The following is a 20,119-nucleotide window of genomic DNA, read 5'->3' as shown; positions in this document are numbered from 1 at the left end:
ACACGGTGAAGCGTCGAGAGTGACTAGTAATGTACTCAACGACTTGAATGACTTAAATGTTGCGCCCTGCTTTTTGCTTGCAGCCGGAAGAAAATTAATAAATAAAGCGTTCGCACACGAAGGCACATTTTGTTCGGTCTAAAAGTTTGTTACATTAAAAGTTTGCAAATAGAGGGGTTCCTAAATTAAGGTTCCACTGTAGGTGAGACAGTATTTGAAAACTCTTATCTATTCCGAGCATCTTAATGAGACTATAAGCTTATCTATAATGTACTCTTAATTTAGGAATGTAATGAAAAAAGGCATCAAAAGGGATGATATGATCCCACTGCATATTACTCATGTACTTAATAATAACCACAGTAAACCTTAGCTTTACAGATGCCATGCCACCTCTGCAGGCAAAGACATCTACTGCAGTCAGTAAGTGCTTCTAAATTCAAAATCCAATTTGGCATGGCAGAAATGACAGATGACCATAATGTACCCTACTGTGCATCCCCCGGAAGTACTGTTGCCTTATTTCTTGGTCACATGCACGCTCTATAGAGAGCTTCTGTTCCTCTCCTCTGCAGCTGCATGACAATTATTTCCACTACTCTCCTCTCCCTGCAGAGCCTTTGCCCAAATTACATGCATCTTGTTGTGGAAAGTACATGCCATTTACAAAAACAACCGCCAGAAACACCTGCCCGTCACCCGGCAGTACATAAAGATGCCCGACATCATGTAAGTCAAGCCTCCTGTTGATGACTGATTGTGTGTTAATATGGAAATCTCCCATCTTTTACTGCCTTTTTTACTCGATCAAGGCAGTCGGCTGTGAAAATGTGATATATCATGTCAAAGCGGCAGACAGACTAATATAACGCACATCCGTCAAAGTAATTAGTATCATTATTACAGTCAGGGAGGTATATTTTCCAAGATGAAGCTGTCCGTGATAACATAACTTACGTTACAAGAAGCTGCTGCTGTTATTTCATGATTGCCAGTAAATGCATAAAATTTTACACTCAATGATTTCAGCAGAAAAGGCAAAATAACACATCAGATTTGATATTGATTTGTTGATGGAGAGCTTCCTTTTTTGTCTTTGTTGTTGTTACAAAGCAGAAATCTGTATGTTTCTATCAATCAATCAATCAAAGTTTATTTACGGTATATAGCCCTAATTCACGAGTGTCTCAAAGGGCTGCACAAGCCACAACGACATCCTCGGCTCAGATCCCTATCATATTTTTGCAGCGCTATCATGCATTCACAACAGGTGGTAGTTGGAAAGCAGTCAATGTGTGCGATCAGGGCTGTAAAATCGAGTGTTTCCACTCAGCCTGAAGTGGGAGGTCTGTGTGTGGCGGGATGCTGAGGAGAGAGGAAAAAAGATGCAGAACAATACAGGAAGAAATTAGAAAAAAAAATATTGTTTTTTAATTCATTGTTAATTTATTAAAAAGATGAGAAAATGGGCAACATTAGCCTCATTTTTCACAAAAGTGAGTACAACCCCAACATTTTTATTATGGAAAATAATTGTTTAAGGCACAATACCAAATAAATTAAACTTATCTTAGCTGCATTGTATGTATCGATTTACTAACAATCAACCTTTTTTTGTCTCAATAGCTCATACAGCACACTCAACTGCAGAGAGTTCCAAGTATGTTAGAGAGAGGGCATTTGAAAAAGACTACTTTTTGTTCAAATTTCCTCAAATAAATATTGCGTTGCAGTTAAAATAATTATACAGTCGTCTCTTTGCTCTGCATTTTGCTCTATTGCGGATTTGTATTTTTAAAAATAAAAATTCTGCATTTTTTTAACCTAAATTATAATAATTTACAATAGTTAACTAATCAATATATCCATTTTTTTTCTACCGCTTGTCCCTGTCAGAGTTGTGGGGGGGGCCTTAATTTTTGTCTAAATAGCCCATATAGTGCACTTAACCGCAGAGAGTACCAGGTATGTTAGAGAGAGGCTATTTATTAGGTGAGGTCTATAATAGCAGCCAAATAACTGAAATTAACTGCATTTTGTTAAAATGTCCTCAAATAAATAATATATATACAGTAATATATACGTAGTCGTCCTTCGCCACGTTGCGCTCTGAAGTCTGCGGCTTAAGTCTAATGCTGAAAAGTGTATTTTTTTTTTTTTTGGCCTAAATTAATTGATAATTTATGATAATATTAATTCATTATTGTGTCTAAATAGCCCATACAGTACACTCAACTGCAGAGAGTACCAGTGATGTTAGGTAAAGTCTATAATAACAAATAATTGCTGATAACTAAAACCCACTAGTTTTTGTGAAAAATGTCCTCAAATATGGCTTACTAATTAAAATAGTATTCAGTCATCGATCACCACATTGCGCTTCGGGTCACTCTATGGCGGAATTAGTTTATTTTTTTGGATAGTCCACATTATCACAGCAAAATATAATTTGATCAAGCCTTTTTTAATATACACACATCAAAATAAGTATGTAGTATTTGTGCTGGTATCGGATCATTATCGGCCAATTATGGCTGCAATATCGGTTTCGTATCAGAATTGAAAAAGTAGTATCGGGACACTCCAGTATTTATCACGATTATTAGACTATTTTTGCCATCCCTATTTTTTTTTTTTTTTTTTTTTTTTTTTTTTTTTAATGTCCTGTCCAGCTTCTCAGGCAAATCATATAGTTGATGTAGATGCCCATGTCGGCTGTTCAGATTTACTTTACAAAAGAGAAGTGTAGGATACTTCTCTTGTTGCCTTATTTGTATTTGACTTTATTAAATGTATTTATATTATCATTTAGTGCAGCCGGGCCGGAGCAGGAGGGGATAGAAAGAGAAAAAAAAAGAAGACAGAGGGGGAAATTGTGGGGACAAGAGGGGGATTAGACAGAGAGACAAAAACAACAAGAGCAAACAACAACAACAACAACAATAGAGCAACATCAGCAAATATGACATGTACAAATATGATGGTAAAAGTAATAGCAAATAAGCAGTTAGCGAAAAATAAAAAATAATACAGAAATAACAATGAGCATTATTACACTACAAATGGATCAATACAAATACCAATAGAAATAGCGCTATTGATAATGAACAATACCAATAATTTACCTTTATTATCAACAATACAGTTGTTTAAATGCAACAATACATATACGTAATGATAACTTGAGATACGAAAGAATGCAGAAAAATGGAGGGGGAGAAAGAGAAGCAACCTACATTAACCTTGTAGATTGTTATAGTCACAATAGGTTAAGCTTTGTCAGTGTGCCATGTGTTACACCCAGTTTACCCTAGGGCAACAACGTTAATATATGTTTGATGAAACGTGATTATGTGCATGAGTGTAAGTATGCATATGTACTTGTATATGTACAGAATGTGTATATGTGTTTGTACAATGAATGTATATGTACAGAATGTGTATATGTGTTTGTACAGTGAATGTATATGTACAGTATGTGTATGTTTGTATATTGAATGTGCGTGTGGATGTACGAACATTAGGTAGGTAAATATCCCTATATCCCATCCCTATTTTTAAGTATGACATAAAAAAGAAATGCATAGATACATACAACACTTCTAAGCCAACATGAGTAGTAGTATCAGTTTTTAGTCTCATTGTGTCTGTATGAGGATATGCACTCATAAGACCATCACACACGTTGGAGCGTTCCAATCGCCACAGAGCCAAAGGAGTAATTCATTTGGTCCAGACGCAGCTGCACAGTCTGATAGACTGACCAGAAACCCAAACTGGCCTGACTGCCATGACGCAGCAGTCGCATTACCTGGAATCACTTTGCCCTTTTTTGTCAGCTTGACCAAAGTATTTTTAGACTTTCACCTCCTCTTGTGTTCTTTCTACTGGACCTCTGACGTTTTCAATGAAAGGAACATAAAGACCACATAAAAACTCTTTGATATACAGTGCAATTAATGGTACCTCGGTTTTTGTACGCTTCACTTTTTGGATCATTCAGTTCGACAAAAATTTTACCCAAGTTTTTGTTTATCGTCATGGGTATCGGATGGCCAAACATTGCGCCTCATGAACTTGTTACGACTTGGACAAGGTGTTGACCCTAGAAGCAGAGACGGGAGGCGAGATGGTATCAAAACAGAAAACGTCTTTATTTAAGTCCAAAAATGCAAACAAAAGATTATGGGGCAGAAACGCACACCATAAGAAGTAGTCTATTAACTGGAACCTCAGAGGTCGGCGAGGGGAAAGGCCAGCACACACTGAGCGAAGGAAAAGTCCACAAAAAGATATCCACTCAACCTTAGGGAGGATAGAAAAAACACACAGAGGTTATGCGTAAAATAAGAAAGCGATAAAACGTACCCGGATTTGGAGGTCTAGCAAAGCATCCAACGTGAGAGGACAGGGAACAATACCCGGCAAAGCACAGCTGTGTATGCCAAGCTTAAGTAGTCCATGGACTGATTAGCTGCGGGTGTGGCCAGGTCCGCACCTCGCCGAGGAAGAATCAACTGAGAAACAAAAAGCACAACAGGGAAAAGGCAGGCACAAAACAATAGGCAGGAGAACAAAACACAACAGTAGCCCCCTCCTTAATGGACGGCACCTGGCAGTTTACCTGGCTTCTCTGGAAAATGATCATTAAACATAGATACTAATGTTGGGTCTAGAATAAGGGAACGATGAACCCAGGATTGGTCTTCAGGGCTGTAACCTTCTCAGTCGACCAGATACTAGAAACCGCTGCCACTTCTCCTCACGTCGAAAATGGCCTTGACTATAAATGTGGGATGACCATCAATAAGCCTGGGAGGTGGAAACGGCACTTCCGGAGGGCTCAAGGGCCTGGAGGTAACTGGCTTGAGCAGAGAGACATGGAAAGAGGGATGTATCCTGAGAGAGTCCGGAAGATGTAGTTGTAAAGAAGAGGAATTGATTACTCGCTCAATGGGATAAGGACCTATAAACCTTGGTTGCAGTTTCTTGGAGTCCACCTGAAGAAGTAGGTCGCGAGATGACCAGGCTTGTATTCTGGTGTTGTGCTGCAGTGGCAGTTGGCGAGACGCTGGTTGCGCTCTAAGGTGGGTGAAAGTGCAGTCCTGGCATTATGCCAGGCTTGACCTGCGCAGCGGAGGTGTGCAGCCACAGACAGGATGACAACCTTGGATTCCTGAGAAGGAAATGCGGGAGGCTGGTACCTGTAGACGGAGTGAAAAGGAGACATGTCTGTAGCAGAGCTGACTAGTGTATTATGGGGGTATTACTATTATTATTACTCAATCCAAGGTAGGCTGAATGCCCAGGAGGCCGGCTGCTGGTGGAAAACGCAACTGATGGCAACCTCCAGATCTGGATTGGCACGCTCAGTCTGACCATTGGTCCGAGGGTGGTATCCCAAAGAAAGGCTGGGCAATGCTCCTAAAGACTTACAGAAGGCCTTCCAAACAGCAGAAGAAAATTGTGGCCCTTTGTCTGAAACCACAAGGCAACTTGGGAAAAGCGATGAAATGGACCCTATTTGAAAAACGGTCCACCAAAGTTGATATAACTGTTTTGCCATTGAATGGTGGAAGTCCTGTGACAAAGTCCAACGCCACATAGGACCATGGGCTTGAGGGGATGGGAAGTGAGCGCAGAAGACCAGCTGGTGCCCAATTAGAAGCCTTATTACGGGCACAGGTGGCACAGGCAGACACAAACTCCTTGACGTCAGTCCTGAAACTAGGCCACCAGAAGCGCTGGGATAAAAGAAAAGATGTACGGGTAATCCCCGGGTGGCAGGCAAGCTTGGAGCTGTGGGCCCAGTTCAGGACGAAGCTCTGGGACCACGAACAAACGCCCTGGAAGACAGCTCTTGGGAGAGGGAAAGTTCATGCACATGACCTTCAATGTCCCACTATAACGCCCCCAGCAATCGTGACAGAGGGATGATGGTCTCTGCCTTGACCTCTTTTGAGTGACAGCAGTATATTTTAGACAGTGTCTGGTTTACCGTTCTGGCATCAGGGGCGGAAGGTCATGGTGAAGTTGAATCTGGCGAAAGCTAGTGCCCACCTTGCCTGTTACAGGTTGAGCCTCGAAATGTTGGCTAGATTCTTGTGGTCCGTGAACACAGCAAAAAGAATCTCCGAGCCTTCCAGCCAGTGCCTCCATTCTTGAAGAACCAAAACAACGGCGAGTAGTTCTGTATTGCCAATGTCATAATTGCATTCTGCTGGAGTCAGGCGACAGGAGAAAAAGGTGCAGAGGTGCAGTCTCTGGTCGAAGGTTGAGTCAGATGTGTCGACCTCAACAAAAAATAGAGAAGAAGTGTTAGGATGAGCAAGACGCGGTGCAGACGTGAACAACAATTTGAGTCTGTCAACGTTCGCAAAACCTAAAAACCTTTGGAAGTGCTTTTTAGAGGTGGGAGTGGATTATCGTAAGATTATTGTATTTTTTGTAATACTACATCAAATTACATAGAAAAAATACAATTCTCGACACTTTTTTCGTTAAAATACTTTATTCTATTTACCATTTTAGAATAATTCATTATTATTATTACAGTATATATAATATTTTTTGCCATATGTTGACTTTATTCTGATAGTTACGACTAGGTGGTTCAAGAGTTACACTGTAAAAAAGAGTCAGTAAATTTTGCAGAAAACTGGCAGCTCAATCGACAGAATTTTACTGTAAAATTAACAGTGGACCGTTTTTCCATTTACATTATTGCACTGTAAAAACTTCTGCTGTAGATTTTAAGTTAAAAAACTTGGCAGCTCAATTTCAATTCTATTTATTTGGAACATGTTAAAACTTCGCAAGCACACATTTTGCTCATGTGAGTAACTGTCCAAAATGAGTGGGAAGAAACAAAACTTGTCTGGTCCCCCATAATCAGCAAGATAAAATACTAATAGTAAAGCGCAGTCGTCAGAGTTTTACAGTAGAAATACAAGTGGTACCGTTTGTCAATGTATAATAATGCACTGTAAAAACGACTGGAATTCACTGAAAAAAAACTGCAGTAAAGTTGCCAGAATTGTATTGTAAAAATTAAAAGTTTACTGTTTTTGCATTTAGAGTAATGCTCTAAAAATTATCATAGATTTTATGGTAATTAACTGGTAGCTCAGTAACCAGAATGTTTCTGTAAAAATAACAGTGGTGTCGTTTTTCCATTTCCAGTAATGCGCTGTGAAAATAACAAACTTAGATTTTGCAGTAAAAAACTATTTTACCGTAAAAAGAAAAGTGGTACCGTTTTTCCATTTACAGTAATGAACTGTAAAAACTCTTGTAGATTTTACAGTAAAAAAACAAATAACTTGCAACTCAGTCAACATAATTTTACTGTAAAAATAACAGTGGTAACGTTTTTCCATTCACAGTAATGCACACTAAAAACACTGCTGTAGATTTTACAGTAAAAAAAAAACTGGCAACAGAATTTTACCTTAAAATTAAAATTGGTACCGTTTTTACATTTACCGTAACTTGATGTAAAAAACTACCTTAGATTTTATGGTAAAAAAAACATGTATTTCAGTCGCCAGAATTTTACCATAAAAAACAGACAGAGTTCCGTTTTTTCAATTTGCAGTAGTGATTTGTAAAAACTACTGTGAATTTTACAGTAAAAAAAATGTTTAATGTCAAAACAAAAAACATTTTTACGCTAATGCATTGTAAAAAAAAAAACACCGTACATTTTACAATAAAAATCTTGCAACTGAGCTGAAGTTTTTTTCCACCATAAAATCTGCAGATTTTTTTTTCAATGTAGAGCAGATTGTCTAGTAACAGGTTTGAATCCCATCTCCTCCATCCTGCTGCTGTGTCATTCGGCAAGACATGTTTTAAGAACATATTGTAAATGATCTCTCCATAGGAACAATAAGCATTTTATTTACCGACATACATATACATCATCTTTTAGACCCAACAACTGCGTCCAAAAAACATGTTTAACTACACCAGTAATGTCCTTTGAAGCAGTACTTGTGTCCAACAAACAGATATTTCCATAGCATACAAACAGATTGGATTGTAATCCTTGTCAGGTAGGACTCAGATCTGTCCTCCTTCCAAAAAGCAATCACAGCCTTCTGTGCTGGAAAATAGATCGATGGCTGGAGTGCATAAACATCTCTGTTTGCCGCCAACCGCCTGCCATCTTGAGGAAATTGGAAAAAGCAAGGAAGAATCCTCCACTACACTCACACACGCGTTATCACATAACAGCTGGTGGTATAATTGACTCGAGGCTGTGGCATACGTGCCCTAAACTTCAATAATCTGTGCATTTTATCCACCGTGGCAGTCCTACTTTGCAGCTCATCAGTATACAAAGTGAGGAAGCAGCATCTCATTTTCACTATCTACTCTAAAAAGGTTGAATATCCTGTTGTGTCTATTTTAGTTTTGTTTTTTTTGCCGTGTAGGGTGCTACGTGTACAACCCATGGGGGCTCGAGGTCCTCATTTTTCCATACTGTAAATGACATGTGGCACCCCCTATGGCAGGGGTCGGCAACCCAAAATGTTGAAAGAGCCATATTGGACCAAAAATACAAAAACAAATTTGTGTGGAGCTGCAAAAAATTAAAAGCCATATTACATACAGATAATGTGTCATGAGATATACATTTAATTAAGAGGACTTAAAGGAAACTAAATGACCTCAAATATACCTACAAATGAGGCATAATGATGCAATATGTACATATCGCTAGCCTAAATAGCATGTTAGCATCAACTAGCTTGCAGTCATGCAGTGACCAAATATGTCTGATTAGCACTCCACACAAGTCAATAACATCAACAAAACTCACCTTTGTGCATTCATGCACAACGTTAAAATTTTTGGTGGACAAAATGAGACGTGAAGAAGTGGCATAAAACACGTCCTAGAAAGTCAGAGAAAGTTATATATGTAAACAAACTACGGTGAGTTCAAGGACCGCCAAAATTAGTAGGACAAAACGGTGCTGCCAAATACTCGAATCAGTGAAGCATGTTTAATAGGGATGTCCGATAATGGCTTTTTGCCGATATTCGATATACCGATATTGTCCAACTCTTTAATTACCGATACCGATATCAACCGATATATGCAGTCGTGGAATCAACACATTATTATGCCTAATTTGGACAACCAGGTATGGTGAAGATAAGGTACTTTTAAAAATAATAATAAAACAAGATAAATAAATTAAAAATATTTTCTTGAATAAAAAAGAAAGTAAAACAATATGAAAACAGTCACATAGAAACTAGTAATTAATGAAAATTAGTAAAATTAACTGTTAAAGGTTAGTACTATTAGTGGACCAGCAGCACGCACAATCATGTGTGCTTACGGACTGTATCCCTTGCAGACTGTATTGATATATAATGTAGGAACCAGAATATTAATAACAGAAAGAAACAACCCTTTTTTCTGATTGAGTGTGAATGAGTGTAAATGGGGGAGGGAGTTTTTTTGGGTTGGTGCACTAATTGAAAGTGTATCTTGTGTTTTTTATGTTGATTTAATAAAAAAAATAAAAATAAAAAAACGATACTGATAATAAAAAAACCGATACCGATAATATCCGATATTATTTCAATATATATATATTTATATACACAATGTTACATTTTAACGCATTTATCGGCCGGTAACATCTCTAATGTTTAATATAAACAGTGTGCTTTACAACAATTAGGGAGGTTTGTGTCATGTTTGTCCTCCTACAGAAACTGTACTAAAACAAAAAATGTTTTTTTTTTCCTCCTCATCTTTTTCCATTTTTCATACATTTTTGAAAAAGCTCCAGAGAGCCACTAGGCCGTCGCTAAAGAGCCGCATGCGGCTCTAGAGCCGCGGGTTGCCGACCCCCGCCCTATGGGGTTTTAGTCAAAATTATTGCATATGTATCCTTGGGGTCCAGATTTGTGATTTATATAGGCATTTCTCATGGCGCCCATTTCAATCCTCTTCTTTTGTCATTTTTGTTCTTTCTTTTGTAAAGAGATTTATACAACTAGGGTGTTGCTGTAGCTTGTTTACTTCAGATGCAGTCAATCCATTGAAAAAAAAATATCAGCCAGAATTTACCAATATAGCCTCGCAACATCTACTGATCTATACCTACATCCAGGCAAAGAAAAACTTAAAAGACCTCAACTAGGGAAAAACAAAAAACCTTGCATATGTAAAGTCCCCCATTCCAGGGTGCTTGGCTGCAATGGATGTCAAGTGGGTATGATTATTATATTGTGGGAATCTTTGAATTTTGATAATAAAACAATTGGCCAAAGTGATTATGCAAAAAATCTTGGCACTATTTTTGACCAGACTCTCTCTTTTCAGCTGCAAATTAAGAATGTTACTGAAACAGCCTTTTTTCATCTATTGAGCCGAGTTTCAGTCTTGTTGGTAAGTGAGTCTATACCTTTAAAGGGGTCATATTATGATTTTTTTTTCCTACATTTAAAACACTTCCTTATGATCTACATAACATGTAATAGTGGTTCTTTAGTCAACATGTTGCACAGATTAGGGCTGGGCGATATATCGAGTTTGTAAGATATATCGATATGTTTTTAAACAAGATATGAATTAAGAAAATATCATAATATCGATATAATTCATTTCATGTTAAAATGACCAAAAGCCGCTTATTTGTTGTGTTCCTTCTTCTCCCCCGCTCCGCCTCCATGGGCTACTAAACCCCTCCCCTTCCTCCTTCCAAGACGTGCTTGCACGTATAAGAACATCCATGATTGGTTGGTTGTTTACTATGATGAGTCACGACTGGTTAGGGCAGTGGTTCTCAAACTTTTTTTGTCATCCCCCACTTTGGACAAGGGGGAGTTTTCAAGCCCCACCTGCCCCCATCGCCCCAACAGAGCGCTAATGCCAAGCTTTAACATTTTCAAATTTATTGAACATCAAGTTGTATACATTCGAACTCAATAACATAAAATAACATTAAGTTCAATAATAAATAAAATAACTGTGCAGCTGTGGTATAACTTGCATCAAGTTCAATAATAAATAAAATAACTTCCATCAAGTTCAATAATAAATAAAACAAAAGTTTTATAACTTGCATCAAGTTCAATAATAAATCAAAAAAAGTGTTATAACTTGCATCACGTTCAATAATAAATAAAAAAAACTGTTATAACTTGCATCAAGTTCAATAATAAATCCAAAAAAGTGTTATAACTTGCATCACGTTCAGTAATAAATCAAAAAAGTGTTATAACTTGCATCAAGTTCAATAATAAATCAAATAAAAGTGTTATAACTTGCATCAAGTTCAATAATAAATCAAAAAAAGTGTTATAACTTGCATCAAGTTCAATAATAAAAAAAAGTGTTATAACTTGCATCACGTTCAATAATAAATCAAAAAAAGTGTTATAACTTGCATCAAGTTCAATAATAAATCCAATAACTTGCATCAAGTTCAATAATAAATAAAATAACTTCCATCAAGTTCAATAATAAATAAAACAAAAGTTTTATAACTTGCATCAAGTTCAATAATAAATCAAAAAAAGTGTTATAACTTGCATCAAGTTCAATAATAAATCAAAAAAAGTGTTATAACTTGCATCAAGTTCAATAATAAATCAAATAACTTGCATCAAGTTCAATAATAAATACAATAAAAGTGCCACTTTGCAATCTTTGCAAAAAAAAAAGGAGGAGCTATGCATTTGGCAAGACAGGGCAAGTGACAGCACTTTCCCCCAGGAGAGCCACCTTGCTTCACTGTGAAACAGCACGGCTGTATGATCAGCTCCCATTTCTTCACACAGTGCAGAGAACAGTCGCGCTTTCAGTGGTCGTGTTTTGATCAAATTTACCGCGCTCACAACATCTGTTAAAACCTCATTGAGTTCGGGGCTGAGCTTCCTTGACGCGAGTGCTTCCCGGTGAATGACACAGTGCGTGCTCGTCACATTTTTGTTTCTCTGCAGGCGCTGGCTCTGGCTCGACGACCTTTGAGGTGCGAGTCACAAATGTATATATTTGTGTAATTGTGATCCACACATTAGCCTGCTACCCATCCGCTCGAAAGTTTGTTCCGCTTAGCCCCGCCCCCATTAGTTACTGTTGCGATGTCTGTCAAACTTTCGCTCCTACCGAGAAATATAAAGCCTACAGTAAAAATAAGTACCGGTAATTTCCATTTATTTATATAGCGGATTTCACAGACAGAATCACAAAGTGATTTACAGTGTGTATAGAAAATGAAAGCATAGCAAAAAAAATAATCTAAAAATATAATAATTTAAAAAAAAAAGTAAAGTGAAATTTCCTCCCGTTCCTCGCGCCCAGTGCCAGCCCAAGCCTCCATGGGGCCCTAAGCAAAATTAGATTTTGGGGCCCTCTATTTCTGCCAATAATATTGATTGTTTATCATTCACACACCTACTATAAACTCATTGCGGCTCTGGCAGTGTTGTTTACATTATCCTATTGTCAGCCTGGCATGTCTTTACAAATAACATGTCATTTATAAAGATATGGGGGTGGCCCAGTTAAGAACATAAATAATACCAATGAATGAACGAATGATGTCCAGAGTGCCACATATGGTTCCTAATCTTAAAATGTAGAAAACATTCAGCTACAAGAGTGGCCTGGGGTTGAACAGTCCAAGTGATAAAGCTTTGTATTTACAGTAAAAGTGTCATCTTGTCTCATCAGTCGTGTACATATTAGTCTTTAATTACTAGTTTATATTTTTAGTTAATTGTTCATATTTAATATTTACTTTGTGCAAAGAGAGCGCAGTCTACTGAAGTTAAATTCATCAATAGTTTTCCCCTTTGAAAGACGCAAGGCAAATTCCTTCCATTTCACCATGTTGCTACAATGATCTTCACTGTTTTCATGCTGTTTCAGCAGTGCACCTATGTTGACCCAATCCCACTGTCCCTCGGCTGCCACTTTTAAGGACTTTTTGGAAAATAATTTGCAGCAAAAGCAATAGACTGCATCTTTACTTCTTGAATAAGTCAGCCAGCTACGCTTGACTTTTTCCCCATTGACTAGCTGTCTGTAGGTATAATGATAATGAAAACTTCGTCCATCATGCCGTTTGGGGAATGAAAAGTTATCCTTAATAGACAGTGGTCCTCTGATCATCTGCTCAGTCCTGTCTGAATCTGAGATGAAAGAAGGCCACTCAGCTGGGTCAACTGGCGGAGCTGATGATGGTCCATGGTGTGAAGGGGACGTTGTGGTGGAAGTTGCTGAGGAAGTGACCAAAGAAAGACAATGACTAAAAAAGAAGGACCTATAAGGTCATTAAATTGCACTGTTGGACATAATTATTAATCTCAGAATGTTCTGCAGTACAATGAGCAATTATAAAGGGTGTTTTGCAGTTAACTTACTAGATAAATCAGCTGTGGTTTCAGACATGGAGGGGACAGTGGGCACAGAGGATGGAGGTGTGTGAGAGAGCACTGTAGAGGATGGAGATGGACCTAAGATGAAATACATACATATAGGCACACATATTAATGACACACTTTGACTATATTAATTTCCCTTCAGGTGTAATGTTTACACTAAGAAATTAAATGTATACTGTATGGTGACAGTCTTTTCCTCACCTGATTCATCACTCACAGTTGAGCCTGAGGATGTGGACTGGCTCTGGGCTGATTCTGTGCCTCCAAAGTATTTCAACAATGCTCCTGGGGAAGTTTCACACAACTTACGAGTTGATGTAAAAAATAATGTTTATTTTAAACCATACTTGCCAACCCTCCCGGATTTTCCGGGAGACTCCCGAAATTCAGCGCCTCTCCCGAAAACCTCCCGGGACAAATTTTCTCCCGAAAATCTCCCGAAATTCAGGCGGACCTGGAGGCCACGCCCCCTCCAGCTCCATGCGGACCTGGAGGGTCTGCATGGAGCAATGTTGTTGTAATATATTGAGTTGGGGGCAATAAACAGGCGAGGGGATGAAGTACGTCTCTTTACTGTAGACTTCAGAACAGACTCACACACTTGACGTCAGGTGCGCAACACCACGTAAATCGTTGGCCAACCAAAAAGTAACCCCAGTACGCTATAGCCAACATTCACCAGGAGATGGCAACAGACAAACGTAGATCACTCTATTACATTCCAGTCTCTCCATGTTTTCTCGCCATGGTAACATGTGATCCACATGCACTGTGCGCTGTCTCTGTCCCTATATATATATATATATATATATATATATATATATATATATATATATATATATATATATATATATATATATATATGTATACATATATATATATATATATATATGTATACATATATATATGTATATATATATATATATATATATACATATATATATATATATATAGATAAATATATTTATATATATATATATATACATATATATATATAGATAAATATATTATATATATATATATATATATATATATATATATATATATAAAAGAAAATACTTCACTTTCAGTGAATTCTAGCTATATATATATATATATATATAATATATATATATATATATATATATATATATATATATATATAAATAAATGTTTATTTAATCATATATATATATATATATATTTATTTTACTATACATACTGTGTATATATATATATATATATATATATATATATATATATATATATATATATATATATATATATATGTATATATATATATATATATATATATATATATATATATATATATATATATATATATATATATGTATATATATATTTTTATGAAATACTTGACTTGGTGAATTCTAGCTATAAATATACTCCTCCCCTCTTAGCCACGCCCCCAACCACGCCCCCCACCTCCCGAAATCGGAGGTCTCAAGGTTGGCAAGTATGTTTTACTCAAATAAATTACCGTGCTCTGCTGCAAACAATTTGTGCAAACAACATATCTCACTAGTAACCTGATACTAAAAACATATTGCTAGCACCGCGCTAGCTAGCTAACGTCACCTAGCTAAAGCTAATTACAGCTAAGTCATGCAAACATACCTTTATCATGGCCTTTTTTTCTCCTCTTCCACTTTCTTCTTCTTCCTTTTTTCTGCACCTGAAGGATATGTCCTTTTTTGTGACATTGTTTTGCCTCTATCTGCGCTTTTGATGCCCAGTGCGCACTGGCATTGCACGCAATGCACGGCAAACGTCACAGGTGCAGCAGAGTCAGCTTTACATTTAAAGAGAGGCAGGAAGAATCACTAGGCCTAGATCAGCAGCAGCACTCCGTTGAACTAAAATTGTGTTTTTGTACAATAATATATCTTTGATCATTTAGAAATCATCAGTCAGACTCGTACATGCAAAAATTAAAAAATGAGAATTTTTTGTTAATTGCTTTTGGGGGCCCCCTGGTGGCCGCGGGGCCCTAAGCAAGCGCTTAGTACGCTTATGCCTTGGGCCGGCTCTGCTCGCGCCCCACCTGTCATGTCTCTATTCCCCACCAGTGGGGCGCGCCCCACACTTTGAGAAACGCTGGGTTAGGGACAGGTCAATCAGAGGCAAGATAGGGCGGGTCATCGAAAGGGAAATCACTACAGACATCCCAAATGACGACGAGAATTAAATTAAAAAGGGAATTGAAAAGTGCCTGCCTGCAATTTTATTTTTTTTATCTGAGTTTGATACATTTTGTATTATTTGCAAAGCTATGTTATTTATTTTACGTAGAAAAAATATTTTTCTATTTTATTTATGTTATGTAATTCTGTACTACTTAAACAGTTTATTTTCTGTGCTTTTAATACCCATCTTGACTAACTGGGTTAACAAAAGTGCCACTGACCGTTTACAGTACAGTTGTCATTCACTTCAATTTCACTGAATATCGCTCAAAAATGAATATCTTTATATGTTCACTTTCACCGAAAAATATATCGAGATATTTATCGAATATCGAGTTTAAGTAAAAATATATCGAGGTATACTTTTTCGTCCAGCCCTAGCATAGATTATGTTTTACAGACCATGTTCAAGCCACCTTCTGATTGTCTCTTCAGGATGTGCCGTTTTGTGGGCGCCTTGGCAGGGTTATCTATGTGCCTCCACTTCGACAGCGTCTTCTCTTTGCCATCTTTCCATAGCGAGTCTACCAACAGATTAAGTTAGAACTATACGCTCCTTTGTATTAGAAATGGCAACAGTGGAGGATGCACATGCATTTACGAGCCAGTCTGCCACACAACAAGAGGATATAGAAAGAGAAGGAGCTTATACAGCGTAGACTGCTATGGGGGATCCGCGCAAAGCCCTTTGGGTAAATTTATGCTATATATAGATAATCCGCTGACGTCAGCAATGGCAAAAATGTCACAGATGGAGCAAATTCCAAACGACTTGTTTCCCGGACGTATGAAGGAAGGCAACATTACTTTATAAATACACCCCTTTATCATGTGATCAATCTCACGGTTTAGCTTATCGATAAATGTCAAAGTTGACTGCGGCGTACAGTAAATGCTTATTGCCTTCGGGGCGGCGTCAGCTTACCACTGTGCAGATCTTGTTTATTTGTTTCTTTAAACTTCTCATTTGCAATCCCGAAATATATCAACCTTAAATTGCTACTCAGCTGCATTAAAACGTGTAACGGACTCTGCCTTGATGAAGGCGTAATGATGGAAAACTGCTTGGAAGGAAACACAGCTTACTTGTCTCTCGCTGTGTAATTAGAAAAGGGAATGTTGAGGCGGGCACTAGGACCATACTCTCACCCAGCTGGCTACAGAGTCTTCATGTGCGCACAGTTAAAGTGTTAATATTTAGATTTTTTTTCTACATTTTCTTGTGGTCTACATAACATGTAATGGTGGTTCTTGAGTCAAAATGTTGCATGGATTATGTTTTACAGACCGTTTTCAAGCAGCTTTCTGACTGTCTCTTCAGGATTCTATATTTTTATGCTGTACTTTATCATCCCGCATTTACGAATGATTACCTGATCTAATTTTTGAATTTTCAGAGACAAAATTAATAAACTGGAGTGTTTTCCCTTCAAAAAAAGATTTTAAAAAATCTGATAAAATGCGGGGCTACAAATTCTGATTACTATTGAATATTATTATATCCTTATCAGTATACATTGAGTTTGAGTTATTGTTACCCACATGATCCAAAAACCGTCACTTTTCTTGGACGTGACACAGGTTCGACATCAGCTCATTAGTCCGCTCCAGCTTTGGCTTCACACAGATTCAAACCGGCGTGAGCATCTCCTTATGGGTCGCAAGGTCAAGACCACGAGTCATTGTTAAACAGTGATTGATTAATGACGTGTCACACCGCGACACCTGTTCCCACAAAGAAATCAGACAGTATTTATTTATCTGATTATTCTCTCGTTGCCCACACCTTAATGCATTGCTGTGTACTTATCTGTCCAAGAGTGTAAAACGGTAGCATTATTTTTTTAAATAAAAGAACTCGGTGAGTTTGTGTGCTGGATGTTTGAATTTACTGCTAAAATTTGCATTGCTGTAGAATTGTGCATTAACAAGACAAGCATTTTTGCAGCAAACTCCTATAAAAGACGAAAGTGCTCCTGATGTATATTTTTTGGCAGTTACACTTTTTTGTGATGGGATTTATGTAACTCAGGTGTTTCTGTAGCTTTTTACTTCAGATACAGTCAGTATAGTCATTTGTAAGTTCAGTTCAGAAACAATTTGTAAGAATCTTACATTTTTGCAGCTGAGCCTTAAAAAGTGCTGTCATAAAGATGATCTTTGACAAGGTTTTCTACAGAAGGTCCTTGAAAACAGTGCTCCTGTTACTCTGACAAAATAAATAGACCTAAATCAAATGTGTACTGTAGAGGACGCTGGTTCTATAATAATATGGATAAAAATATATACAATATCTGGGTAATAGTGAAGGGTGGAGTCCTGCCCCCGGGTCATTAACTTTCCTAAAATGTGGACCCCAAATCAATTTAGTGGAATATCTGTTACGTGCGGTGGAGAAGAAGCTGGCACTGAGGCAGGGACGTCTTTTAGCCTGAGGCGTATTTATTAATATAAAAAATGACGTGTGTAATAAATCCAATCATTTATGGTTTGACTATGTGGTGCGTCTAGCTGGTGAGCTTTACCGTACAATGTTGAAGGTGCGTGTTGTGAGAGGTGCGGAAGTCCAGAAGGGGCAAGGCAGGCTCGGAGGTCCGTGGGCAAGCAAGAGGTCAAGGGCAGGAGCGAGGCGTCAGAGTCCATGTCCAGGCGAGAGGTCGAGATCCAGGGAGGCAGCGAGAAGACCAGAGGGAATCCGGGGAGACGAGACACACAACTCGAATCCAGGGAACGAAGAGGAACTGCAGGGTGATGACACAGGATAGGATACAATGAGCACAGAGGAGGGTAAACACAGAGAGCAAGGAAGCACATAGGCGAGGCGAGCTAGAGACGTGTCGGGCTTACTGTACCGAGACAAGTAGCTACGTTCTGGCACTGGAACGCAAGACACGCTGGCTTAAGAAGACAGGAGAGCTCTCATCAGTGTCAGGTGGGTTGATTGTAGATTGGAGACAGCCGCTTAAAAGCGCGGCCGGAGAGGCGCGCGCAGGGGCGTGCCCAGAGATGCGCTCAGCGGAGCGCACTGAGGAATGCGCAGCGGCATGTGCTTGCGCCATGACAATATCCCTGCTTTAATTGCCAATTGCCACAATCAATCAATCACTCAAAGTTTTATTTATATAGCCATTAATAACAAGTGCCTCAAAGAGCTGCACAAACCACAATGACGTCCCCTATCTGAAACCCACATTTGGGGAAGGAAAACTCCATCCATCCATCCATCCATCTTCTTCCGCTTATCCGAGGTCGGGTCGCGGGGGCAGCAGCCTAAGCAAGGAAGCCCAGACTTTCCTCTCCCCAGCCACTTCGTCCAGCTCTTCCCGGGGGATCCCGAGGCGTTCCCAGGCCAGCCGGGAGACATAGTCTTCCCAACGTGTCCTGGGTCTTCCCCGTGGCCTCCTACCGGTTGGACGTGCCCTAAACACCTCCCTAGGGAGACGTTCGGGTGGCATCCTGACCAGATGCCCGAACCACCTCATCTGGCTCCTCTCCATGTGGAGGAGCAGCGGCTTTACTTTGAGCTCCTCCCGGATGGCAGAGCTTCTCACCCTATCTCTAAGGGAGGAGGAAACTCATTTTGGCCGCCTGTACCCGTGATCTTGTCCTTTCGGTCATAACCCAAAGCTCATGACCATAGGTGAGGATGGAAACGTAGATCGACCGGTAAATTGAGAGCTTTGCCTTCCGGCTCAGCTCCTTCTTCACCACAACGGATCGATACAGCGTCCGCATTACTGAAGATGCCGCACCGATCCGCCTGTGGATCTCACGATCCACTCTTCCACCACTCGTGAACAAGACTCCAAGGTACTTGAACTCCTCCACTTGGGGCAGGGTCTCCTCCCCAACCCGGAGATGGCACTTCACCCTTTTCCGGGCGAGAACCATGGACTCGGACTTGGAGGTGCTGATTCTTCGCTTCTCGGCCTTTTGGCTAAGATCAAGTGTAGTATCTGTTCTTATCAGAAAAAACTCCAAAACCCCAAAATGGCAAAAAGACGAAACCTTGGGAAAGACTCCCGACTCAATGTGGGGACCCTCCTCCTGGGTAACCGGCTGCAATGGATGCCAAGTGGGTACAGTTATTGAATTATTAATGATAATGTGAGAGTCCAGTCCATTGGAAAGCTGGCAACGAGGTCTTCTTCCATGTCATAGAGGAGTGGTCCACCCTGGGTCACGACGTAAAACCGCTAGTGTCTCCTCCTCCTCCAGACTGGTACTTCTCCAGAGACTATCCGTGGCCACCTGGTAACCTTTCCATGCAGAAGAGGGGGCAGAAAAGAGAAGTGGCAGGTCAACTGGTTTAAATCTATTTAAAAGCTGAATAGAGATGAGTTTTAAGGGGGGCCTTGAATGCTTCTACTGAGGTGGCATCTCTAACTGTTGATGGTAGGGCATTCCAGAGTACCGGAGCCGGACTAGAAACAATTTGGTACGTACTTTTAGGAGGCCGACAAGCACGTGGAGCAAGAAATTTGAGCAAGATTAGTTGAAAAACATGGCCGCCAT

The 20,119-nt window shown here is 39.1% G+C and overlaps 1 long non-coding RNA gene and 1 pseudogene across 1 annotated transcript; one reads left to right on the top strand and one right to left on the bottom strand.

Annotated features, from left to right (window-relative positions):
- Nucleotides 1–13,118: 13,118 nt before the first annotated feature.
- LOC140678971 (uncharacterized) lies at nucleotides 13,119–13,756 on the bottom strand. Its single transcript, XR_012050556.1, has 3 exons — nucleotides 13,620–13,756; nucleotides 13,398–13,490; nucleotides 13,119–13,253 (listed from the first exon to the last, which is right to left on the bottom strand). It is a non-coding gene; the product is annotated as an uncharacterized lncRNA (long non-coding RNA).
- Nucleotides 13,757–19,521: 5,765 nt separating this feature from the next.
- On the top strand, nucleotides 19,522–19,615 carry LOC133612048 (U2 spliceosomal RNA; annotated as a pseudogene).
- The last annotated feature ends 504 nt before the right edge of the window (nucleotides 19,616–20,119 follow it).

This window comes from Nerophis lumbriciformis, linkage group LG08, assembly GCF_033978685.3.
Source record: "Nerophis lumbriciformis linkage group LG08, RoL_Nlum_v2.1, whole genome shotgun sequence".
NCBI classification, from domain to species: Eukaryota; Metazoa; Chordata; class Actinopteri; order Syngnathiformes; family Syngnathidae; genus Nerophis; species Nerophis lumbriciformis.
Note: the sequence above shows the minus strand (reverse complement) of the source record. Positions and strands in the feature narration are given on the sequence as shown.